We start from the raw sequence: 26,523 nt of genomic DNA, 5'->3' as shown, positions 1-26,523 counted from the left end.
AGCTATCACATAGCAACAGGATGCTCCTTCTTCTCTCCTTTGCAGGCATTGTTTACTTTCTTGAGGTGTCAGCTTTCCAGCCAGATGACAGTTGACCTTCTAAAGTGTCAGCTGTATGAAATTAGGAGTCTATGAAATATGAACTAAAGAACCAAAAAGTACCCACTTTGACATCCACAAAGTAATTGTCGCCTCTGAATAAATTAGGAACAAGCTTCCAAGGCTGTGACAGAGATCATGAGTAGTGACTAAACAATGAAGAAGCATGTGCTTTTCTATAATAACTCTACAGTAAAGAACTAAATCCATAGTAGTCACACAAAAGAATAAAACAGAATACTGGTTGCAACAGTAGATTACATTTTGCCCCTAGTGTGAACTTGTCAAGTTATTACTCTAGTGACTCTGTCCCTCGTAGGTTTCATCATTTCTCTATTAGATTGAGAGGTAACACAATAAATCAAAAGTGCTGTGAGTTGGTATTTCTGAAAATGGTAGCAGAATGCTACTATGCTCCATAGCAACAAGTAGGTTGTCTACACCAGATGAAGTCATTTGCCATCCCTTATCTTCTTCTCACAGCCATATATGTATGCTGGGAGGGTTACCTACTGTATAGTACATGTACATGATCATGGTCCCTCCTTGAACAGAACTCCAATAAGCTCTACTTAGATCTTCCTTCTCCGTCTTGTGGCCAAGAGAGCCTTATAGCTATGTGTGATTACAGCTGTATCAAGTAAGCAGTGATATGCAGTGTCTGCTGAGAATATGTTTCCCTGCTTCAAAACAGCCTGTAGAATATTTACCTTCCCTCACTCTTATTTTTACAAATATTAGCTTATTCTTATAACCCTACAGCTAGCTAAAGAGAAGAGGAGGAAGAAGCCTGCAAATAACAACAATTTAATTCTTTTCAGTACGATAGTAAAGGTACCAAAGGCCATCCTATTTCCCAGGTGCTCCTCTGGTTCAACCACCTGTGATATCTACACCAAACGTGGTGTCATCAGTCAGTTACAGTGTGGTGGGTTCATGCATATTTACAATTTGCAAATTATGCCTGTGTAGTTTTTAGTGTAGCTGTTTCTTTGTCTTTCTCCTTTTCTTCCTTCACTAATGATTCAAAACGCTTACATGCCTAGCATCACAGGGCTGTATTCTATGCTTGCCATTTGCCTTTGTACACCAATTAGGTCTTTGTAATTTAAATGATGTTTTATTTGCTGATTTGGAAGCATCCTTGTTGGTAGAATGAGGTTTTCTTCATCCTGCAAGTGTTCTTTGATATAATGATTTATTAAGGTACTAGGAGAAATATTGATCCTGCTAATAGCTTCTGCCTTGCCACATAATGCCTTACATTTTACTCACTGAAAGGGCCATATTCCTTTTCTCATCATCTGATTGACCATAAATGTTTTGGCCTTTCCCCAGCAATTATCACACTTACCAAAGCAGTGGGTAAAAGTCAAATATTTATAGACTAATTAGAGAAGTCAACATGTCCAAATCACGTGCTTTACATAATACAAAGAGTCATTGGACAGCACTTGGAAATTAGGGAGTGGTTCTATACTGGTCAAAAACAAATTAGCAAATTTGGAAGAGTTATGTATGTATTATTGATTAGGACTGTCTTTTGGGGAATTACTATGTAGAGTTATATGCTGTACCTGTGATTTATTAGTGGCATTTATGTTTACATTTTATTGGTATTTTCCACTGTGTTCTTTGTCTCTCCTAACCCCCTCTTTCTTGAGAAAGCTTCCTGATGTTAATGCCTATAAGGTGGTGGTGAAGGCATCAGTTTTGTAACTCATCTAGAGCTGGTTCCTTCTGTAGTTTTTATTATCCACCTTGAAAAGTGCATTATTCCTATAGTAGCCACAAAAGCTGAAAGGGAATAAAGGACAGCTTCATGAAAATACAGGACAAGGCTTTTAAGGAACACCGTTTAGTTCACCAAATGTAAGTGGGGATGCCCTGACCAACTGCAGACCAGATCACCGGTATCTCCAAATGGGTACTTAAGGTTATGGATGCAGCATTAAAGAAAACAGTGTCCCTTACTTCATCCTGTCTTTATTTCCCTTCCTTTAATTCAGCACAATTTCTCACAATGGGGTATGGCAAACCTGAGTCATTTATTTAATGTTAATTTAAAGGAAATTTTCCTTAAGACTGGGGACCTCCATGCCTCAAAGTGTTGCTTAGTCAGTACCTTAACTATCTAGATTCCACTAAGGTTGAGGTTTCCACACATCACTGTTCCAGCTTTATAACAATTAATACAAACAACTTAATTGAGTAATATTAAGCTTTATGTTTTATGGTTTCAGCAAAGTTATGACTATTTAGGGGCCAGAAAGTCTGCATAAAGATTATCAGTAATTGTGGCTTTTTTTTTTTTTTTTTTTTTTTTTTTTTTTTTCTTAATGGGTGGGTTTTGGTGTCTGTTTTTTTGTTTGTTTTTGTTTGTTGGTTGGTTGGTTCATTTTGGGGGGGGTGAGACTTCCTCTGAAAAACTTCCTCTAGTGAAGATTGTTGAAGACAGGATAGAGAGCAAGTTTGGGTTCTGTTCAGAAATGTCTATGCTCGTGTGTAACAACATGAGCTCCCCAAACTGTCCAGAAAGCACAGAGGAGGAAAGTAAGAATTCTGCCTTGCATTAAGATATCTATCTCTAATTTTGCAAGTATTAGTTTGTTCAAAATTTATTTTTAGTTAACACTTGGTACTTGTGCTTTATTTTGCTAAGAGTAAGCACTGCTGCTAATGAAACTCTCACAATAGTGAGATGACTTTTGTCAACCACATGAGAGCTAGTCATCCTGCATGGAGAGAAACAGGCATTTCAAGGGCAGGAATCATCTCAGCTCTGAACAGACATGCAAAATCAGATTGCACCCCAAAAGTGTTTCTTGCTGTTAAAACTGAAAGGTGTTAGGAGTGACCACCTCTGAGGGAGGTGTCCGCATTTCAGTCAGAGGAACCCATGATGATGTGTTACAGGGGAACAAATACCCTCTGGAAGTCCCCAAAGGCAAAAAGAGGCTGCTGAAGAAGCCTGGATAATGTGCTTAGATTGGATCTCATTTTTTTAGAGTATCTAAGAGAGCTGAGCAGAGGTCCACGAGTGTATGAGATGGGCCCTCACAGATGTAAATCTGTATGGCTCTATTAATGCCAGCAGAACTCTGCTAACTACAACAGCACAGGGCCTGTTGGACGGACAGAGAGGTAATTCTCTACCTGAATGGCAGTAGCAGTCAGGTAATGATATAATATCTTCCTTTAAGCAGGCCTATGTGATGCGTGGTCTTAACTTGTTCCAGCTATCTACCAGGGATCTGTGGGAAGAAGGGATCAGAGCAGACTTTGAAAAGGGAAAAGAAGATCAATGTGAATGTGGTGGAAGCAGTGTGATGTGTATCATGCCGTGAGAGCCAGGTTTGGGCAGAAGGGCTCCTTGGGGTCCCTTTTATAAAAAACTGCAAATGGTTGGGTTGTGTGGCACACGCTACTCAGGGCACAACTCTTCCTGGGGTCATGGAGGCCAATAGAGATCAAACAGAAAGGAGTCTACTCTATGGTCAGTGTTGTCAATAGATGCCCTGAAATAATTCCTGTAAGGTAACATATCTTCATTTCCAAATGTTAATTAATAATTGATCTTGTTATGTATGTAGAGAACTCTCTATAATTCAATTCTCTGTATTTATGTCTCATAAATGACTCTGCCTTGTCAGATTTTATGGTGAAATAGTAGATCCAAAATTAGCATAATGTAACAACCAAATCGTACATATAGCCTTGATCTGCAAACACTTTTGCCCATGAATAATTTGAGTTATTACTACTGAACTCCCTGGGACTCACATATGCTTTTGCAGAATGAGAGCCACAATGTTTATTGAATTACTTTCTTTCATACACTACATGTGTTCAAATGAAACTAATTTATCTGTCACGTATCTAGGCATCTCTCAGCATATATTATGTAATTATTATTTTTTAAGTGTGGTTCTAATGAATCAGAAGCCTAGATAATGTTTCCAACAGATAGTTAGATAAAACTGAATGTGTGAATATTATGAGATAGAATCTTACTTTATATGTGTGTTAATAGATATATTTTAGTATTTAGCATGTAGTGTTGTTAATGTGTTCGCAAAAACAGATATCTATCCATATAGAGACATATACAGATAGATATGCAGGCATGTAAGATTTCCTATCTCTCTCTGTCTATACATTGCATATACATACACCCCATGCATTTGAAAAGACAGACAACAGGTATGTTACTAAATAGAGTAAACCAGCAGTGGTTAGACCAGACATTTCTACCCTGAGAGGCAGTTCTGCTTCCCTGCTCATGCTGAATGGGGGGTCTGTGTGAGCCTGCTGCATCTCCCTGCTGCCTGCCCATGCTGCTCCCCACTAGCCCAAGCCCTGCTGTGAAGAGCTGTGTGCAGGCAAGTGTGGGAAGATGGATAGCTGGTGGGCATCCCCAAGTGAGCCTGACGTGCCGTCACGGTGTGGCCAGCCTCCCTTAGGTGTACCCTTACCAGCTTAACTTCAACCCATCTATCTTTGCTTTCATATAAACAATCAGATTCTATTTCTGGAGTTTAAACGAGATCATTCACCTCACTGGGACCAGTGCACTGTGTGGCTCTGTGAAGAAGGAAGCTTGCAAGATTCGGTTTTAATGCTCATCCAGTGTCTCAGTGAGGGCAGATGTCACTTGCCTTGTGTCAGGTGGTGTGAATCTGAAGAAACGTTGCACTTGGTAATGACACTGTGCTTACATGTATCTTAGTTGAAAAGAGGGAACAAAGGGAAAGGAAGAACCTGTCAATATCCTGTGAATTGGAAAATATGAAATAAAAAGTCATCTGATATTCTTGTATTTAAATGAAACAATAAGGAAATATACTGAGCTTGCTCTGAGGATTTTGCTTAATGATATACAAATAATCACTGAGATTGCAGTGTTTGAAATGAGTGTGGTTTATGATCTAATGTCTAAAGATCATTAACCAACATCTGCTATTTTCTGAAAACAGTGCTGAAAAAAGCCCCAAATATAAATTCCAACAGTTAAATTGCCCTTTTTATATGCTGTAAGTAATGGGGAGAGAACCACGGGGAAGTCTGGAGGTGCTGCATGAGTTCAGGTAAAATAAGATTGTTCTCGGTCATTCAGAATTGACCTGGAGAGATTACTTGCTTTCCCTTGTAAAGGAAAAAGTGCTTGTTATGGTTACTCCTTTTATTTTAAATGGTGCTTAGTCAGCCATGAAGGCTTTTAGGAAGGACATAGTACATTTGGCCGGAGGGCCGCCAGTGCTAGCTTTAATGCATTACTCGCTGGCCCTAATCTCTGACATGGTGGCTCTCAGGAAGGATGATCAGCACTCCCAGGTGGAGCTGATTGCTGATAGCCTTGCTTGGGTGGTGCTGTGCCTCCATTCACAAGCTGTCCTGTTCACATCACAGGGTGGTTCCTGGTGCAAGGCACAGCTAGATGTAAGGCAAGCTGTCCAGACTAGGCCTCAGCAAGAGAAAATCTGAGATAAACTGGTGTGTAAGTATCATTCCTCTCATTTATCTGGTTGTGTTATTTGGCTAGTATTAGTGTAGGAGCTGAGGTAAATCAGGTGTCTACTGCTGTGCTTACAGACCGAGCTTGTAATATATAAATGCGCTATCTTCCAGCCTCTACTCATAAGACATCTTGATATTCATGGACTTTTCCAATGAACTAGTCAGGATGCTTGTAAGAGGAAGGTTTTTTAAGATTGAATCCCTTAAAAAAGATGACTGTAGATAAAAGTGCATCGATACACATTAGGGATAAAATTTTCAAAGCAAGGACATCCTGTTGAGCTCTGTTTTCCAATTGTTGGCTTATATATTCTTTCCTTTTTGTGAAATGCAGTACTAACATCTCTGTCAGAGGCCTTTTATTTTGGGGTTGATCTGAATTTAAGATCAATAGCTTAAAAATGGGATTGAATAAAGGTGATAATATTATGCTAAGGAAGCTGTTCCAATGAATTGGTTTTTGTTTGATTTTTTTTTTCCTTTTAATATATATATTTATATTTTTAAAGAAACAACGTACTAAACTGCATTTACGTTGGTATGGTGGCAAACAATTACCATTGCTGAAAATATTTCTACAAACATGTTTAAAGGGTAAGATATGATATGTACCATTACCCCTGATAAATGAAATGAGTTCATGTAAAGCTCAGTAAAGTAATTTGGGGTAGCTGATTCCTCAGTGAAACAGTGAAACATTTTAGTTTATTTTTGCTCTGGATCAGGAACACACACTGGGCTGGTACCATGGCCACCAATGCACAACTAATTCTTACCTTAACTTTTTCTAATGAGGTCTATTTATGTCTCCTCTCCCTGCATGATCACCAATCATTTAAGACTATCATCTCGAGTAGGTGTTTTTAACACTTTTGTGGAGATAGTGATAACATGTAAGCATGAGTTGGTGGAGCTCAGCAGCTTTTAGTTGCATTTTCAATTTGTGGTTTTGACATGTTTCCTTGCAAGCAGCATAACATTTCAGTGCATCCCAGTTCTGTAAAATGAGGCAAAATTATTACTGTCCACCATACAAACTAAATGCAGGCATGAGTCTGTTGGTTTTAGGAAGCTCCTGAAGTCAGGGACAATGACGCCATAGATGTGGAGAACTATTTATTGCTAATATTTATTAAAGAAAATCCTTTTAAGGAGAATAATTTTCTAAGCCTGCCTTCCTTCCTTTCTTCCTTCCTCCCTCCCTCCCTTTTCCTCCCTCCCTTTTCCTCCCTCCCTTTTCCTCCCTCCCTTTTCCTTCCTTCCTTTCTTGAAATTTAAGAAGAATAATATAGGTACAAACCAATGCTTTAATTTTATTAGGCCAAACTTGTAATTTATCAGCCCTTGGAACCAAATCTTTCCCTTCAGATATAGGATATGTCCCTGCATACATCTGGCTGGCCTCAGGTGTCATTTTCTTATAGGCAATTGAGAAATCTGCCTTCTTTTCCTTGTGATTCAGGATCCTGCAATCTAAAGAGAAAAGGGGTTTCAGAAAGAGAAATGACAGTTCCTTTAAGTTTATGTTAACATTATCACACAGACTGACAAGGTCAGGAAATTTGAGATTGTCTGTAGTTGTACAGGCTGTAATGTTGGCTGAGGTAAGTAAGAGGCCTATGAAAGGCATTGGATTTGTGCTGAGTTAGCACATACAGCCCTGGAGCTATATATTTAGCTATTCTTGGTTAATTAATACACTAAAAATTTCATTTTTATGTATATGCACATATACTGCTGGGAAAATAACAACTGTCTTAGATGGACAGAAAGGGTCGGCTGGATGTGCCCAGACTGCATATCCAGACCATCCTTTTTCTTCATAAATCTTTTGTCCTTCCCGAGGTGTTGCTTCTTTAATTGGCCATTGTCCTTCCAGCTGAGCAGGGCTGGATGAATTTCTCCATTAGAGGACTACAGAACTATGTGTTATGAGCTGGAATTTCAAAAACTTGGTGTGCAGGAGCAGGAAAAAGTGCTACAATAAATGTGCTTTTAACCTATTTAAATAAATTCTTTTGCTAGTTACCACACCATAGCATGGATCAAAGTTGTTTTTTACTAACAAGCATTTGGACAAACAGTTTCAAATTTGTAGATTTCATTGGAAACCACTCCTTGATTATTTTTTTTTTCTTGAGTTGTTTTTTGAATCCACCCATAAGTCACCAATGCCATAAGCAAAATGTTTCATTATTGCATTAACAAGAGAAAAGTGCCCTTGGCCCATGGTCACATTGGCCAAGATTTTATGGCAGAATTTTAAATCCCCTAACCATAGGGATTTATAAATTGAAAAATAGTTGCAACCTTGAAATGTACAGTTTAGCATTGTTGGCTGTGATAAATATGAGCCATAAAGTAAACCTGTGCTCTGAACCAGATTGGATCAAGCATTGTCGCTGAAGCTCCTTTGCCATTTTCCTGCATTTCTCTTCTCAGCATCTGGTTCTGCAGATCACTTTTCCCCATTTCAAGGTTGTATTTTTTTCTATGCCTGGGGTAAAGGAATTGTCACATCCCAAGGGGGATCTTTGTTTTATTTTTTAATCTATCTTGCTGTAGTTTTATTTCTCCAGCAAGTGGTTTCAGTAATCCATACTGATGAGTTGTCTGCTCTCCAGGTAGGGTTGACAGGTAGATTTATGAACCAAGAGAAGATAATCTGCTTCCACAAGGGGTCACTGGTACCAGCGCACATAGCAACTAGTTTCTGCCATGCTTCTGTAAAGGGCACGTTTAGAGAAGCCTCTCATCAAAAGGGGGAAAAAAAATGAATTCTTACTTGTTAGAAGATACCTACAAAGAAAAGGGGCAAAGCAGATAAATGAGAATACTTTTCAGAACTTCTTCCCTTTCAGTAGTCAGGTAGTCAGATGTCAGAAGTCCTTTGTGCCACCCCTGCCTGAGATGAGACTTTGTCATTCTCTGCTGACATGGGATGTTCGGGTGACGTTTGTGTCTGTGTTTTAACGGCCATGTGGATTGCTAGAGCTACAGAAAGCATAAAAGGGAAACATTAATTCATCTGTAAAGTAGAATATGTACAAGTAATTAATATAATTTCTCCTGAAATCCGTATGCCTGCCAGCTTATTGTTACAAGAGGTTGCTACTGGTTGCAATTTTAGGATGCTTCTCTCCTGCTTTTTGTGTGTGCAGGCAGCAAAGGTTTCTGGTGTCAGGGGACAAATCTCCCCTTTAATTTGTCAGCCTGCCCGAAAATCACCTTTGGAGAGAGGCGACTCCATTAACATGAATTAATGGAGCCCTTTCTGTAGGCAGGGCTCTGCAGAGAGTGCTGGTGTTTGTAATAATCAGTACATTTCATGAGCGTGTTAGTTCTGTGTTCCTAGAGCTTTATTTCAGAGCTGATCATCTCAGGGTGTATGTAGCTCCCCAGCACACTTAAAAATACCTCCAGGTTTTTGTCTTGTTTTGGCATCCTGTCTGTGTGCAGCTCATCGTCCCCCAGGAAAAACAGAGGAAAGCTTTTCTCTGCTATCTGGTGATAATTTTCTAAAGGTCAATGTTGTCATCCCTTTTACAGGAAATCTTACCTGTCAACTGCTGCCCAAAATGGCTAGAAGATATTTCTTTGTATTTCACTTTCCATGTGCAGCTTGGTCTGAGCTGTTTTGCATTCACACGTGCTTCATGCTAATGTTTATTAAACAATGCACTGCCTTTAAAATCACTTTCAGTCTCATTCCTTCCCTGTCATTCTCACCAATTCCAAAATCCCAGGAATGTGTGGCACAGATTCCTAACATGATACTTTAAATTACCAATATGGATTTTTTTTAATCTTTTATTTTTCCTGCAAGAAGAACAAATTTAAGATTCATGTGAGGTGAAGAGACTGCAACTCCCAATGACACTGTTTTATCTCAGTGTTTAGAGGTCGCTTTTAGAACTGGCCAATGTGCAGGAATAAGTTTCTCATCAGAGAAAATCCTCGTTGTCATCAGTTGTAACATAGATTCACCAGGCTCCAGAAGGACACTGTCTCTGCATCCCAATCAGTGCTGTCCAGTGAAGGGAAGGGTCTTGAACTGTGCCACGTAATCACAGCTGCCTGGTCCTCTTGGCCAGAGCTGTGTTCACCTCTGCATTTGGTAGAAAAGGATGTTCTCAGAGGAAAAGAAAAGGCGATGGAAAAACACAGCAGCAGCCGTGCAATTTCCACAGTGAAAAGATCTAATCCAGGATGGACTTTTCTGCTCACAACCTGCAAGTAAATGCCTGTACGGGGAACCCTGGCTGGTTTGTGCTGAGGTGCTCACTGGAGATGTGTGATGGCAAATGGCAGGTTGCAGACTTCAACGCTTATTTTCCCATGGTTTCTCTTGAGTTCCCAAAGCTCCAGACTACCTGCTGTTATTGTGGCAAGGGTAGTTGTTACTGCTTCCTCACAGAAGTCTTCAACAACTGAAATCAGTAATTTCACCCCACTACAATTTCTTTTGGTTCTCCTTTAATTAGCATTTGTGGGATACAAATACTGCTTCTTGCTCAGCTGTAATCACGTGCCATTGTTTGGGCTGGCAGAAGGAACATTTTTTTTTTTTTTTTTTAAAAAGGAGCATTTTAATTTGGATTAAACAAACGCTTATCTCCTTGAACTGGTCAGAGAGAAATTAATTGTTTTATTCTTCTGATCTACTAATTACATGTACAGGGAAGCCCATGTAAGCTTTTTCTGCATGCTCTATCATTAAAGAATGGATTACGTCTGCATTAAATTACTGTATTTGCATCAAAGGTCTCTGTGGGTCAGGATAGTTGGCAAGATTTATAGGCTAAAAGGAAGGAGGTCAATGGATGTCAGTGGTTAAGAAATATATTGTTCTGTTGAGGGAGTTATCCTTTGCTGAGGGTCTGAATTGCTCTTTTTCTCATTCTTAGCATCTCTTCACACCCTGGCACTGCGTGGACATTAATTCTAAACTACTGTAGTTCCTTGTCAGTCCTTACCCTTTCAACCACCAAGAAACATTGTGTCAAGAGCATGCTTTCCAAGTCCCTTGCTCAGACAAGGAAGCATAAGAGATCATGATGGCAATGCTTAATTTTCCAGGACGAGATCTGTTCTTAATCCTGCTTTGTCGAGTGTGGTGGGGCTTTGTGTTTGCTCCCAGTGACTACAGACACAATTGCTTTCTCACTGCAATAACTGTAATAACTGTCTTCTGTCTCCTCCTCTGGCTATGTTGAAAAGTAGATGAGAGTGGAAAAGCGAGAAAAAAATTGACAAAAAAATTGTTTCTTGAAGGTGAGGTTCATGGGCAGAAAAGACAGTAGATGTCACCTTCGGGTCAACAGCACAGAACAGTGATTTAGGACGAGGGAACAACTCTATTATTGTTTCTAAGACTGACAGAAAGACAACTTAGGACATCCAGTTGTTTTTCTACCCTATCATAAGAGGCCTTCTTCCAAATTTTGATTTCATAATTAGAAAATATGTATAATTATGACACAATCTGAAAAGCTGCAGTAAACACGGAAAATTGCAGGTGTCAAATTACGTTATTCCCCTTTTCCAGGTAGAGAAAATTGATCTGTGCAAGAGAGAAAAAATTGCAGACACATGAAATGTAAATGGCCACTTAACAAAAATTAAATACATAAATACCTAAATTTCTGCTGATTTCTAATCAACCGCTTGTTTAGGCAGCATACAAAGGAAAAGCAGGAAATCGTAAGCACCATTTGAGACTCGCTTCTCTAAGCCATATTAGTTGCATTATTACCATAATTAACACATTCTCTAATACAACCAAATACACCAGAGATTGCCCAAGGCTCTGGGCTTTGGGACAAATGACTGCTCTGTCTGAGAGCAGCAAACAGGCACGGGTTTCTCTTGCAGTCTCTGGGGCGCCAGCATTCCCAGGGATTGGGAGAGATGCTCTGGCAGGTCTGGAGTAGAGCCAAGGTTTGGGGAGAGAAAGCCACACATCCTTCCTGCTGTGCAGTCCTGACCTCTTGTCAGTCCTGGAGATGCAGAGCTGATCTCTCTGTCAGCAACACAGACAAACCAGTCACCTAAGGGGACATAATAATAATAACGAAGCACGTACATCAAGCAAGCAGACAAATTTTACTTGACCAAAACAGCACTTCTTCAGGAGGACCCACCAGCCTCTCCTCTCCCCACCTACACGTGCAGTTTGCCCTTGAGACTCACTGATTTTCCAGCCTGGCAGTTGCATGGAGGAAATCACAGAGAGGCTTTGGTGCCTTGCATGGTTCTATCAGATTTTATTGAATAGTTATTTACAGAGAGAGTGAATGAGTGAGTAGCTGCCAGACAATTTGTAATGTGTGTTGCTGTAAAGCAGAAGATAAGCCAGCATTTCCTATCATAATCTACTCACTCAGGCATGTGCAATCTTGCCCTGATTTTTCCTGGTGCATGAAGCACTTTGTGGGAGAGGATGGAGAGGTAGCTGTGAACACTCTCCTGACCTTGAATTTGCAGCTATATGTTTACTTAAACTTACATTCCTCTCCAAATGCTGTTTTTCTGAGTGAGCACTTGCTGCAGCAGCAAGGGGGAGGCAGGAAGCTATGTGACTGTGAAGGGAAGAAGTGAACCATGAAAGTTTCTCTGTTATTATGTTGTCCACATCTCTGGGAATCCTTCTGATGGGAAATCTCTCTGGAGTCCAGATGTCAGCCTTCCCAGGCTGAACCTCACACTACTTTCTGGAGAGGGGAAAAATGAAGGATTTTTTGTAGGATCACAGGTACTGACACATAATTTGGGGTTCCTTTAGTTCTGTCTTGACCATAAAACTGCCTGGGAAAAGGGGTGAAGCAAGTCAGAAAGGAACTAAGATATTTCCTGTAAGAGTTCATGCTAGACACAGGAAAAATGAGGTTTTATATATTCCTATATCAAAATTTGTTATAAACATAAAACCTTCAGAATCATGCTGTCTAATACATAAAAATCAAAGGAAGGTTGAAGGTAAACACTTCTGGGGGACATCTGGTCCAGCCCTCCTCCTCAAAGCAGGGGTAACCAGAGCAGGTTGCTCAGGGCTGCATCCCATCAGGTTTTGAATATCTCCAAGGATGGAGATGTCACAGATTCTCTAGGCAACCATGCCAGTGTTCAATGACCCTAACAGTAAAATTTTTTGTTTTGTTTTGTTTTGCTTTGCTTTTTTTTTTTTTTTTTTTTTTTTTTTTAACGTTGAGACAGAATTCCCTGTATTTCAGTCTGTGCTCACTGCCTCTTGCCCTGTTCCTGGGTACCACTGAGAAGAGTCTGGCACTATTTTCTTTACCTGCCTCAGTTATTTATCCACATAGATAAGATCCCCTGAGCTTTCTTTTGTCCAGGTAGAACAGTCCCACCTCTTTCAGCCGCTCCCCCTACCAACGATGCTCCAGTTCTTTTGTCATCTTTGTGGCCCTTTGGACTTCCTCCAGTAAGACATATCTATCTAAAGCTTTTTTTGAATCTTTTCACCTTAATTCTGAAAGACTAGAGGTTTATATCGACCTGTCTGTAGAAGTACTAAATGGTTTTCCAAGTTCAAAAACTCATGGAATAATTGATGTGGAAAGGCTAGCATCTAAGTTAGTTGAGGTCCCCTAGGCCTTTGTCCCACTGAATTTTGAAACTTTCTAAGTATGGCAATACTGCAGCCTCTCTGTGCCACTGTGCCACTGTTGCATCACTCTCATTAGAAAGAAATTATTTTGTGCGTTCAGTTGGAATTTCCAGCGGCACATCTTGTGTTTGCTGATTCTTGTCCTTTCACTGCACACCCAAAGAATTGGTCTGGCTTCACTCTTGCTCTATTCCATCTCCTTCAGCCACCTGTGTGTCATGTACATGAGGTCATGGTCTCCTCTGGGCTCATTCCAGTTTCCAAGTGTCTTGTACTGGGAGGCACAAAGCTGTACACGTCATTCTAGATGTGGTCTCTTGAGGGCTGTATAGAGGGGAAAAATCACTTTCCTTGGTCTGAAAATTGATCCACTTAATGCTGAGCCAAGTAATGTATGCTGACACTTTCACTGTGTCCTCTAGTATGTATTACTTGGCATTTACTAGCCTTGACATTTCTGTTTTTATTGCGTTACCTTAGTTTAGGTCTCTCTAAAGCTTCTCACAAACCTCTCAGATGATAAATGTAAGTTATGTGCAGCTTTCATTATCTTACAGTCCTCATCATACACATGCTTTCCTGTTCTGTAATATGTTTTTGGAATGCTATAAGAGAGGAGGAAATCTCAAAGAACCGTAAACTGTTTATGTTTCAAGATGGAATCTAGTGATTAAACAAGATTCCTTTATCCTGTCTCCTGCCCATTTTTCATCTATGACACTATGCTTCACTCAGCTATGGCTGATTAGTTTCTTTATTATTATTATTTTATTTTTTTGTGTGTGTGTGGCAACTCATCAGAGACCTGTTGGAAGTTTTCTGCTGCATTATTGTAGGGTGTCAGTCCTAGACAAGGAAACGATGCTGGTAGGTGCTGCATAGAGAAGAGAAAGTGAGTATCCACCTGAAAGGCCTTACAAGGAGCTCATATTAGACTAAATTTTGTTGGATAGAATACCTCAACTTGTTCTTGGTTGCTTTGGGCAGAGACTTCATGTGGTGTTTCTGGAAATTTCTGGTGTCATGGCATCTCCTTCTTTGTAAAATTACCCGTACAAGAAAGATGCCACAAACAGCCATGGGAGCCCACCTGCAGCATAACCATTGGCAAGACTTTTATTTGATGAGCAGGTACTTCTGAAGAGAGTGTTGAGGGGCTGCAACAAAGTGGTGTTGCAATTTTACAGAGACTTTCTCACAAATGCGGAGATGAGGCTCAGAGACACTACACAGACACCTCATTGAAAAGCTGGCAAGCGATCAGTGGTGGCAGGGACTATGGCCTATTTGGGTGTGCGAGCTGAACTTTTGATCTGACTGAAATGAGCAGTAAGGTGGAAGAGTCCTTGAAAGTGAAGACTGGTTCCTTGTTTGGTATAACAGGGAAAAGGAGCTTGAAGATGAGCAAAAAGACAGCAGACTGTGAGACTAGGGAATGATGTCTGCAGCAGCATTGTGGATCAATACACCATCAGGACATGACTGAGTTTGTCAGTGGCCAGGAAAAGGATGTCACAGTAATTGAGACATGAGGTGATGAGAGCCCAGATAAGAATTTAAAAGCATGCCTTAGAGTGAGAGGTTCTCCTGGGAGATGATAATTGGAAGGAATCTGCAAAATCCTGGGTATGTCCACAAGGCAGGCAGGGCTTGGAGTGTATCTCGGGTGGGTCAGCCTGAAGCAGGCTCACTCCAGACAGCTCGGCTGTCAGAAGCAGCAAAGAGGCAGGGCTTTGATGTGGGCTAGCTATGCTCAAATGGACTATAAGAGTTCAGATGATGACACCACTGGATTTCACTTCTCCTTGCTTGTGTTTCCTTGGTCTAACTCTTTGGGGGGGGGGGGGGGGGCGCCAGGGAAGGGGTTAGACTGTAAAGCTCTAAGAAATTGTTCCTTTCTATTTTTTTTTTTTTCCTTTGGGCCCTTTGGCCTATGTTCACGTGGATAGTTTGTTTGGACAGTTTATTTCCAATGCCTGTGGTTTGGCAGTTTCTCACATCTAATTTGGTTTGCTGCACCTTCCTTTTCTTTCTCTTGTTACTGAAGTCACTGGCATGGCATTGGTAAATACTGAAGAAAACTGAAAGAAATGAGGGATGTTCTCAAATCCTAGAATAAAACAGAACTTGGCCTGTTGAAGAACTGCGTGCAGGAAATTAAGGAGCAAAACCCAAACAACCTCATCTCCTCAAGGCAAACAATAAGATCAAATAAAATCCTTGCCAAAGGTGGAAAAACTGATCACAGTGCTACAGGACATGAATCTGAGGTTGGGGGGAAGCCATACAGTATAATACAGTCACTCTTTCCCAGTAGATGCTCACTCTAATTAGGTCCAAGTATTCTTTCCAAGTCACTTATCTCATTAAAATTTGTCACACACCCTTGCCTGAGGCCCACTCCTTGCTTTTTTTGTATGAGTGGCACAGTGCTTTGGGAGGGAGGCACAAACCTGCTCGCATATGACGAGGGAGTTCTGCAAGTGTCTTGAAATCAAGTGACTTCAAAGTGCACAGGGCTGAGCTTTAAACACCGTACCAGCTGAAAAGCAGAGCTTCATGATCCCTCCTCTAAGAGGGAAAAAGCTACACCTGTTAGGGAGCAAGTGCTACCTTGCAGCAGATCATAAATACAGCCACGGGGTTGATACTTGTTTTTATTTGCAGTGGAACAGGAATGAGCCTGGTTTACGTTCTTTCTCACATATGTGACACACTTGCTGAACATGAGGACTTTTATGAAAGTAGAAACTTTAGAAATGTAAAACAGTGGATTACTCAGAGGAAAAATCACCAGCCTGCTCGTTTAGAAATTCTTTATTACATCTGCCATGAATTATTTTTCACAGAAGTCTGAAAACTTTGATATAACCTTGTTACTTTAAGTACAGTTTCTATGGAGCCTTAACAAAACTTGTGCTCTAATAACTTTCAAAGTGAGCAAGTAGACAAAATCAGTGGGAGCGGAGAGATGCAGGAGTGCGAGAAACGTTGCCCTTGACATTTAAACTTGAATTAATCTGATGTGACACTAGTAACATTTGTTAGTGACTTAGGGAGAAGATGTTTGCAGTGGTGGGTGTGATTGCAGATGTCATCTGGTTTTAAGTCTAGTGCCTTGGATGAACCAGTTTCCCTGATTTCATGTTGCTGACAGAGAAGTCCTGGTAATGGAGAGTATGTTAGGCTGTGTGATTCAGTCCACTGCAGGTGATGCAGACTGTGTTTTTTGTTACTGCTCAGCAACATGTTAAAATTTCGCGTAGGACCATTCTGTGTAATAGGAGAGGGTAACTGTTTCCCTTGGCTGTTCTTCACTTCTTTATCCATGATATGTTTCTGTGATACAGGTACATGTCAGTAAAATAACAGATAGAGGCCACCAAATAGCCATCAAATAGATTTTCTCGTTAATACTTACAAGAGTGTTTGTCTTGTGAGAAATACACCATTAAAGCTATTTCTGATCCCTGACCTCTGCAGTTTCAGGTGATAATGTATTATAATGAGATTCACATGTAGCCAATGCAGGGCTTTCTGCTTTGACAGCAAGGAGACACACCAACCCAGCTGACCCCCAGCTCTTCTGGGGTAATCTTTCAGGGGGAAGGTGCCAAGGGCTTCTACTTCAAGATATTGTTTCTACATTCCTTTTTACATTTCTTCTTTACCCTGCAGCTCTGAAACCTTGGCAATAGACTTGGACTTCACTTCCAACCTTGACATTTCCATTTTTTAAAGCTAAGACTCAGCAGCATTTGGTTTTGACCTAAGTCTTAACAGGAAAAAAAATCCCAAACCAAATGCAGGACAAAGTCTGATGAATTCTTTGCTATATATCATTCCAAATATGAGAGTCAGATGTCACCAACTGGGATTATTTGTCTTGAAAACTCTGGCAGTTTTACATGTCAGGAAAAAATTAAATTTCATTCTGTTAGCCTTGTCCTGTGCCATTCCATTTAGCTTCAAGTTTGAGCAAGCTAGAATCGTTCTATGATTCTATGAAAAGCAAGCGTATGTAGTTGGCCTGCAAATGCACACATTTGGGTGACCGGAATGAGTCATTTATTTGCTCTGCTACTCTTGGCAAAAGGAATGTTTATCATATTACTTTTGATATTTTGGTTGGTTTAAATTATTATTATTATTAATTTTATTTTTTAACAGGAAAGGATGGAAATAACGTGTGAAGATTTTAGTTAGAGCACATCATTCTCAGTCCATTTGGGAGCCTATGCACTGCCTCAGTTCTGAGTGGTTCTAGGGGACAAAATGGTGCTTGCTGGAAGCGAGCCCTGAAATGTCTTTGAAATTGCACCAGTGCATTGCCTGCTCTCTGGCAGGGCTTGGCATGGTCGGTCTGTCCGTCTGCACCTCGAACACCAGCACTGTGTGAGTCCTCACCATAGCTCCCTCCAGGGCAACCCAGTGCCTGCTCCCTGCTGCATTAACCTGGCACCTTTACTTAGTGTAGAGAAGCCAGAGGTGGAGAAGGAATAAGATGTAGATCCCCTCTGACAAAAAGAAATAATTTTTCACACCTCCTTCCTCCTACATCTCTTTCAGGTATCACTCTAAGGGCAGAAATTTGACTTCTCAGAAAAGCTAGCCTCTTTAGAAAAAACATGAGCCCACTGCAGACACTCTGAATACAGGTGACAGTGTGTCCCTAGCTGGGGTTCATTTTCTAAACTGAAGGAAAAAAAATATAAGCATTAAAAGTCAAGCATCATGAAAAAAAACCTGCAAACCTCAGAAAACTGCCAGGATCCAGAGTCCTTATCTCTTGTGCCCACTCTCATGATCCAGCAAAAAAACAATGAATTATACTGAACGGTATAGAGCTCAGAAACTTTTCATTAATATTTGGGTTTTTAGGTATTTATTTAAATCTTATAGGATATATAGAAGCATCACAGATTTCCTAAATATCCAGGGAACTCTGGTCTTCAGCTGGTTCACTACACGAAACCTGTACTCCTTACTTTCCAAACAGAGTTGAAATTAATGAGTAAATCTGTAACTATGTTAACAAGGGCCCTCTAACTATGTTAACAAGGGCCATCTAGTCCCATGTAGGCACATTAAAATCTTGCTATGCAGGGAGTAAGTCTGGCAGAGTGGGACCCTTCCTGTGTATTCAGAAATCTGTTATACTTTGATGTTATTTTTTGAATGAATGAAAAGGTCATTGATAATTGCTGCAGAAAAAGCCATTTATCATCATGGCTGGGCAATACAGGGGGTGTCCTAAGAGTCCAGATTTGCAGCTCCTACACACCAGACACATTCAGGACTCACTGCTTGCTTGGAGCCAGGACACACTGCTGTACTCCGGTTCCTGTGGCTTTTACAAATCACATACAGCAAGCCCTGCTCCCCACTGCTGTCCCCTCTCCCAGCAAAATCCTGGAGGCTTGGACCCAGATAATACCTCAATCAGTGAGACTTTCAAAGCAGGGATTGGCCATTATACAGCTGATTGCATAGAGCCTGGATGTGAAGGCAGGCACAGATCCTGCTGACAGGCTTGAATAACAGGAGGTAACACTTAGCAAAGCCTGTAACCGTGTGGATAAAAAACTGACCATTTTTTCCACTAAATGCTGAGAGCAGGTGTGTGATTGAGGGTATACAACCAGAGCTAGTGAATACAGAGCTCCCAGTCTCCAGAACAGACTCGTGGCTGTAGAGGAAAAGCAGTGCTATCCGGCCAATGGTGGGCTGCATTTACCTCCATGGCAGAACATGGCAGGAAAGCAGGTGATTTTGACTCAATTACAAAGAGCAAACCATTATCCCTGCCCAAAAGCACCCCAGTCTGTACAAAATGTGCTTCCCCCTCCAGCACATAAAGACAGAGGCTGCATTTGCTGAACAGCTGGTGTAAGGCAGAAGAGAGTAAGAGAGGAAATATAACATCTCTCCTGCTTCTGCTGCTCCTCCTCAATGGGGTTTCATCTGTGTTTTCATCTGAGGAGCTGCCCACAAAGCCCCAGCTCTGCTTGAGGTCTTGCATCTTCTAGGAATACAACAACAATCCCCAAGAAATTATTCTGGATGAAAAAGGTGGCACAGTTTGTCCCCCTTGCAGGCAGTTTGTATTTTAGAAGAATCCTTTTCTTTTATTTATTTATTTATTTATTTATTTATTTATTTATTTTTCCCTCCGTTTATTTTTCACTCTCTTATGTCTTCCTCCTTCCTGCCTAAGCTGAAAGAAGCCAAACTGCATCTGACTTCTACTCTGCAAAGTATGGGCTTGAAATTAGCAATGTAAGTTAGTCCATTCCCAGTTTATTAAAAAAAATGTTTTTCTGGGACTGATAAGGAAACCAATTAAAAGCCATGAAGTCTGTTTTAATAATAATACTAAATGGGGCACTTCATAAATTGAAGATTTGCCATGCAAAGAAAAAGTGATTTATTGTAGTTTATTAAAATGAGTCCAGGATCCTTTAAAGAACAGAGTAGTTTTATTTTTTTCCAGTTGTTTTGAAATTTGTTCTTAATTCTGCTCCTCATTCAAAGAAACTTCCTGCAAACAGCCAGGAGGCAGTTCAACAGCTGTTCCATGGACTGAAAGCAATGGGATATTCGCTTGAGGACACGGTAGAATAGGGTGAATTATATGCAGTGAACAAATAATTTATTAGGCTGGCCCCATTTCTTTGTCATTTATCTGTGAACAGATCACGATTTCTGCAGTGCTGTTTGTTTTTCAGAATTTGACATGTGAAAGCATAAATAAACAAATGTGACTGCTGAATTTCTTATGGATTTTAATCACATACATCCAGATACTCAAAGCATGTTGGTCGTGCTCTTTTAATTGGACATGTGGTACTGGCTTCAGCCTCCTTGCTGAATGGGATTTAGTGACCTCTGGGGTAAATTAATTTACCAAAATCAAAATGTATTTTCTATGAGACTTCTGCTGAATCCTTTTAGAATTTATTATTTCAGAAACAGTTCCAGCCACAGGATTATTTTTTTGAAGATCTGGGGAATGGGAAGCAGACTGCAAAATATTAGCAAGCCAGTCAAAACAAATGTATTTCTCTTCTTTTGGACAAATGTGTGGAGGAAGTTGGTTATTCTGACAGTTTCTATTAAGGGTGTAGCCATCCTAGTCAGAGCATATGCTCACAAGTGATCATGCTTTGCAGCAGTTTTAAAGGTAAAAGCAAAAGAGTTTTATTGACACCATCTGTAAACAGTGTTATACTTTTCACTCATGTCTAAATGTCATGTGCATATTAAGTGCCTATTCTCGTGGCACTAAATATGGTTTAATAAAATTTATATTTTGATTTGCATGGAAGTCAATCAGTAGAAGATTGGATGATCTGAAATGTGTAAACTTTTCTAGCTGAAGGAACTAAATTACTGAAATGCAAAGCTAGTTACCTGCTTCATTAAGAAGCATGAGTACAGACGATTTTTATGAAAAAAATTATGGGAAGCAATTGGCTAGAGAGTGATTGCAGAAGATAGTCTGTGTACTAATTGGCTTGTTCAGGATGTACACAAAATCCGATTTACTATTCATTTGTAGTTTTTGTAAATGATAATATTATGGCAATTAAAGCATGAATCATTTTTTCCACAATGTTGTGATATTAACTTGAAGTGATCATCTGGGTTTAATTCAGATCTATGAAGAAACGATTTATTTTAAAATGTTACCTTTCAAGTCTCATTTCTTCATCTGCTCTCTGAACATCTACTCTTTTGTCTGTTGTGTATTAGTTCTCATACTCTGAGTGAGGATCCTAAGGGTGTTCGTATAAACAGATGTTCCTCATATCCTGTCTGTTTGTTTGTTTGTTTGTTTTCCTTTTCTTTATGGTGGTCATAATTCCACTGCATGTAGTGTTGTAGAAATTTTCATGGTGGAAAGCCACAGTGTCTTTTGTAAATGCTGCTTCCTCCCATATATGTTTGTTTGAGACAGGCTGGGCAGCAAGGGGAGGAAATGAATATTTGAGATGCTGAGGTGTTGCTGGATGTAGTTAAATTTAGGGGGAAACCAACTAAAATGTAAAAAGAAACTTATTAAGAGATATTTTATCATGGAGGTTGGAGAGAAAAGTGGAATTCTCATCTTTAAAGTTTTTTTTTTTTTTTTTTTTTTTTTTCCCCTCGTAATTCATCTATTTCACTTTCAATTTGTGGAGATTTCCTCTGCACACATAGCAATTATTTCTCTCATGTCTACATGAGAGGAGGGGTTGTCTAAAAAAGGATCTTTTCCTTGGCTTCAGGCCCTGAGGGTCTGCCATGAAGGCTAGCACTGAAAAACTCTGTAATTAGCTGGGGGAAGAAGAGATCTGCAAATTCCAAAACATGAGACCACTCATATTAAATAGGAATCACAAAAATTTATCCCTGGAAACGGGCTAAGAACTGATGGATTTTTGACTTTTTTGTTTGTTTGTTTGTTTGTTTTCTTTACTCTTGGAGCAGGTGGAGGAATGATAGATTTTGTTTTAATCCAGACTTGTAGGATGAGAGAGAATGAAGTTATGTTGCAATGGTTGCAGGAAAAAAAAAAAGTCTCTGAGTTTGCTACAAATACATAAAATGTTTCTCACAGTTTGTAAAAATTACAGTGAAAAATGAACTGAGACATGGAGACAGCATGACTTTTGTTTATAAATATTTGTATTTCATGCTGAGAATTCCTTCAGCTGTGTACACACATTTAAAAATATTTGAAGATTTAAAAAAAATCTCACTTCAACGAAGTAAATTTAATGGATTAAATGTTAACAGAATTTAATTCCTGATGCAGGACAGAGTGGACGTGCCTGCTGGTTCATACACCGTGTCTGTGTTATTCCTGTACTGGTCCTGTGCTCACAAGTTGACTCTGAATTTTGCTTCAGTGTGAGCAAGTGTTTTTATTAGCCTACTTATTTTAGTAATTCAAAGTTCTCAAATATAAAAAAAAAAATAAAAAAATGTAATTTTTCTAAATTATTGACTAAACTTTTATGTTGGTCTTCAACAAGGTGTCTGATTGTGTCTTTGTTACACTTAACCACTTTTCATACATACTCTCTTTTCTTCCTCCTCATCCCCTTTCCCTGCCAAGCCACCATCAGACATGAAAGGTATTCTGCTCCAGCAGGCCCCCCAGCGCAGGGTGCCCAGGACCCCGTCCAGGCACCTTGTTCTGCTCTCCCAGGAGGAGACCCCACAGCCTCTCTGGGCAGCCTGGGCCAGTGCTCAGCCGCCCGCCCAGCACAGCAGTGCTGCCTGGTGCTCAGAGGGAGCCTCCTGCCTGCCCCTTGGTGCCCACTGCCCCTGGCCTGGTGCTGGGCACCCCTGAGAAGAGCCTGGCTGTGGCTTCTTTGCCCCTTCCCTACAGGGATTTGTAGACCTTGGTAAGATCCCCTTAAAGTCTTCTCTATAACATATCTAATGCTTTACACTATATGTCAAAAGTGGTTGCAGCTAAGGGTTAAAATACCACAGTTATCTGCTAAAACCAAACTCTTTGGAAAGCAGAATTTATTTCTTTTCATCCCAAACACTCATTACTTTCTGTATCTTACCTCCACTGAAATAGATGGCCGTGCTTTCACTAGCTTCAGCGGGGAGATATCTGATTACCTGACTGTTTTCAAATATGCCTGGAGGTCACAGCAGGAGCCATTTTTCAGAAAGGTTTGGATTCCACCCTGAGCTCTGAGTGCGCACCCAGGGGTTTCAAAAGGATGCGGCAGAGAAGGTTAAGCTATCCAGAAATCCTCTCTATAAATATTGATGAGGAAGCTGTGGGGAGTGCCACGGTGTTGAAAAATGCTACTTTCATTTGAAAAATGCAACAAGGAAGGAACTGAACTCTTTTGAAAACCCAGTCATGTTTGGGGGTGCCAAACACCTGAGGACGTGATGCAGAGTAGTGAAACACTTTATCAATACTGAGGCTGCTATGAAACCTCTGTGGAAGGATATAAGTCTACAGCAGAGGTACATGTGTACCTATATGGCTTAGTTTGGAGCATTTCCAGTAATTCTAACAAGCTCGCCGCTTCCTGGCATCTCTCAGTACACAGTGACAATCTCCTTGCTTTGGGAGGATCAGGCTGTTGGGTCTATAGTTGATCACTGTTGTAGGCAATGCTTGGTGCAATGCAGTGGGAACCTGGTAAGCATCACTTGCAGTTGTCTCAAGGCAGAGGGAGTTCAGGATCCACAGGGAGCATCATCTGCAGTCGAATATTAAAATGTTTGTGTCTGTGAGAGAGTTTATCTTAACACTGTTGAATTATATCTTCAGCCTGAACTAGAAACATCTACTGCACTGAATATAAGGCTCTTGACTGTGTTGAGCAGCTTATCTGTATTTGTTCTCTTGGAAACATTTTGTCAGATGAGTCATTTATTTCTCAGGGCTGAGCAATACTAGGCAAACTAGCTGGTCTGCACATTTCTGGAGGGATAGCGATCCTCATTCGTACTTATACCTAAAGGGTTTGGTGATTGCTAGCAAATTTGACCAACAGACTTTTGGAATGAGCATGTGCTGTTGTTCTGGTATCTTGAGTAAAGAGGTAGAGAAGTTGGGAATGTCAAATAACTTTCCAAGGCATTGTCTTCCCAGGGTACTATTTTGTGTGCCTTGTAAAGTCCGGTTCACCCTTCAAACTGCATGTTCAGATTTGCATGCTAAAGCTGAAGGAGCAACTGGGACCTTTCAGAGCTGAGAAAGTTACTGAGAAAGTTATATGGATTCACAATACAGAATCATAGAATCATTAAGGTTGGAAAAGACCTCCCAGATCATCTAGTCCAATGCTTGGCTGAAGATTAAAGTGTAAGAATACAGTATGTATTCCTATTATTTGACACAAAGGAGATGTCATGTGGGGGAAATAAATCTCTGGCAAATTCACACTGTTTCTTTCCATTTGGGATTTTCATTACAACAAAACACCTTTCTTTTAATGTTGTAATAAAAATTGTATTTTTTGATGTATCGTTGGGTTCAAACCAAACTGATGTTCTCACATTTTTTGATACTTCCAAAGTGAAACTGACTTTTCTGTTTTCTTCATTTTAGATGGAAAATCCAAAAAAAAAAAAAATACTACATAAATAAATATCAGAAATTACACTCTTTTGAAAGACTTTCAGTAATCTGCAGATTTGTGTCACACAATGGCTGAGAAAGTCTGCCTTCAAAACATTTCTCCAGAGAACCCTCTTAGGTTGTGATATGGTTAAATGCTAAATAAAAATTAGGAACACTTTGAATATCTGCTACAGAAATTTAATTATATCATGATTCAAAATTCGTAGCCTTCAGTATCTGTAAGAATGCTACTTAATTTCCTGCAAATGTTATTGGACTTATGCTCCAATCAGCTGGAATACTTTATGCATAATCATGGGGTGTTCAGTGCCCATAATTAACAATTGTGCGTCAATTTGTCAAGCACCATAAAAAAATGGGAACACAAACTGTATTTTCATTTTTCTATGGGTCAGCAGATATTTTTCATTACAAATCCCATTTTCCAGCAGAGTTCCTGAAATTACTTTGATATTTCAGTCGTTTAAAAACAAACACTAGCCAGTATGCAATTATATTTGTTCCTGACTGGAAACTCTTCAGGATACAGTATTTTAGTTTAACTTATGGTTTGCAAAAAAGGGAGAACAGTATTTTTTTTATACACGCTCTCAGAAATATCTGGCAGGTGGCTAAATAGTGCTTTTCATTTGTGCTTAGATCCTCATCTGACAAGCTGGATCAGGACTTGCTCTGTTATCTCACTGCAACTGCCCAGTCTTCTCTTTTCTTTCTCAATTCATTCCCAGTGCTGACAACTATATAAGTGAGGGTAGCACATGATCATCCCATTAATTTCTGAGTACCTTGACATTAAATCACAATCGGGCATCTGAAGGAGGATAATTAAAACAAACAAACAAACAAAATCAATCGATGACCCCAGCAATCAGTTGTGCATCCCCTGCTATTGGAGTAGGGATGTTGTAATTACATCAATTTCCTTTTACGAGATGAAAAATCCTTCCTAACCCAGTTCTGTATAGCAAGGAAGCAAATTTCAACAGAGGCAAGTATTGAAATGGTTAAGATATTTAGTATATTGTGCTTCACTGGACTGTCTATGTAAATACAATTCATATAATATATGAAGGCTCTGCAGACTGCTGGGTTTCTATCCTGCCTGCTGAATCTGTCCATCTCAATATACATCTGTGGCTTCTGTAGGGAGCAGGTTTGTAAGCAGAGTTTAGGAACTTGATGCATTCATTTTGTACACCCATCATCTTTTTCAGTCAGAAATCCCAGCACGACAGTGCTGCTTCAGAAGCAAGTGTTAGTTTTTCCTTATTTACAGTGGGTAATGCTCGTATTGGACCTATACACAGAGCAAATGTAAACAAACAAACAAAAATCTCTCTTGAAAACTGTGAAACTGGAATAGTTTGCTTGTCAGTGTTATTCCATTAAACTTCCAGTTAAAGCTGTTGAAATTTCTGGACACCAAGCACAGTGTCAGGAGGCAGAGAGACTCACAGATCTGGTTTCCCAGAGGATGCTAATATCTTGCTAATCCCAGCTGGTGACTACTTTTATATGTCCGTAGACCCAAGAAAATATGGAAGAACCTATTGTGGCTGTGAAAAATGTGGAAATACTTTTGGCTACACTACTGATTTGAAAATAGAATGATTGAACAGAATTTAACTCATAACAAATGAAAAGCAAGGGATCTGTGTGGCTAGGCTGGGAAGGTCAGGTTTGTTCATGGAGCTTCTGTTTCACATTTAAATTTGATGTATAATTTGTAGCCACCTGCTAAACCAGGAAGCAAATGCAACTGAAGAGGGGTGGGGGCAAATTATTAGTTTTTGTGAAATGGTGCACCTCAACCTTGTTTTGAAAGAAACACTTGCTGAGGTTGGAGAAGCTGCAGTTGCAAGACTGAGTATATGAGCCTTTTGATAATGCTGTCACATAAATGCCACATATTGGCTCATTCTGTGGATTCTTTTATCACTGGGAACTGTACTAAAACTTCTAAGAGGTTTATGAAACTGCTATTAGACAGAAATATTTCCTTTTCCTTTACTTTTTCCTTTCGTTTTTTCTTTTTCATTTCCTTTTTCTTTTTCTTTTTCTTTCTTTTTCTTTTTCTTTTTCTTTTTCTTTTTCTTTTTCTTTTTCTTTTTCTTTTTCTTTTTCTTTTTCTTTTTCTTTTTTTTTCTTTTTTTTTTCTTTTTCTTTT

The 26,523-nt window shown here is 39.8% G+C and overlaps 1 protein-coding gene and 1 long non-coding RNA gene across 6 annotated transcripts in view; one reads left to right on the top strand and one right to left on the bottom strand.

Moving 5' to 3' along the window:
- ENOX1 (ecto-NOX disulfide-thiol exchanger 1) overlaps nucleotides 1-26,523 on the top strand; it is a 366,706-nt gene that overhangs the window by 126,984 nt on the left and 213,199 nt on the right. The gene's annotated exons all lie outside the window — the stretch shown is intronic.
- Nucleotides 6,866-11,918, bottom strand: LOC118164751. Its single transcript, XR_004749651.1, has 5 exons — nucleotides 11,809-11,918; nucleotides 11,147-11,179; nucleotides 9,990-10,159; nucleotides 8,416-8,610; nucleotides 6,866-7,089 (listed from the first exon to the last, which is right to left on the bottom strand). It is a non-coding gene; the product is annotated as an uncharacterized LOC118164751 (long non-coding RNA).

This window comes from Oxyura jamaicensis, chromosome 1 (assembly GCF_011077185.1).
Source record: "Oxyura jamaicensis isolate SHBP4307 breed ruddy duck chromosome 1, BPBGC_Ojam_1.0, whole genome shotgun sequence".
NCBI classification, from domain to species: domain Eukaryota; kingdom Metazoa; phylum Chordata; class Aves; order Anseriformes; family Anatidae; genus Oxyura; species Oxyura jamaicensis.
This window is presented reverse-complemented; position numbering and strand designations above follow the sequence as displayed.